Genomic DNA, 245 nt, shown 5'->3' with positions numbered 1-245 from the left:
GTCTAAGGACCAAACCTTAAGGAACTCCACTTGTTTCTACAACGTGTGTCTGAGAAGGATCTCCAGCACACATCTAGCGGAACAAATAAGATTTTCTTAACCATGAAGTTTCTGACCTGTGTGTTTTTTTCAGACCTTTCCAACTTGCCATGCAGTTTCCTGCTTGGTTTCTGCTTCATGGATTCATAGATTTCATAGACATTCGGGCTGGAAGGGACCAAGGAAGATCATAGAGTCCAGCCCCC

The sequence above is a fragment of the Gavialis gangeticus genome, unplaced genomic scaffold (assembly GCF_001723915.1).
Source record: "Gavialis gangeticus isolate Ggan-Ray unplaced genomic scaffold, GavGan_comp1, whole genome shotgun sequence".
NCBI lineage: Eukaryota > Metazoa > Chordata > Crocodylia > Gavialidae > Gavialis > Gavialis gangeticus.
This window is presented reverse-complemented; position numbering follows the sequence as displayed.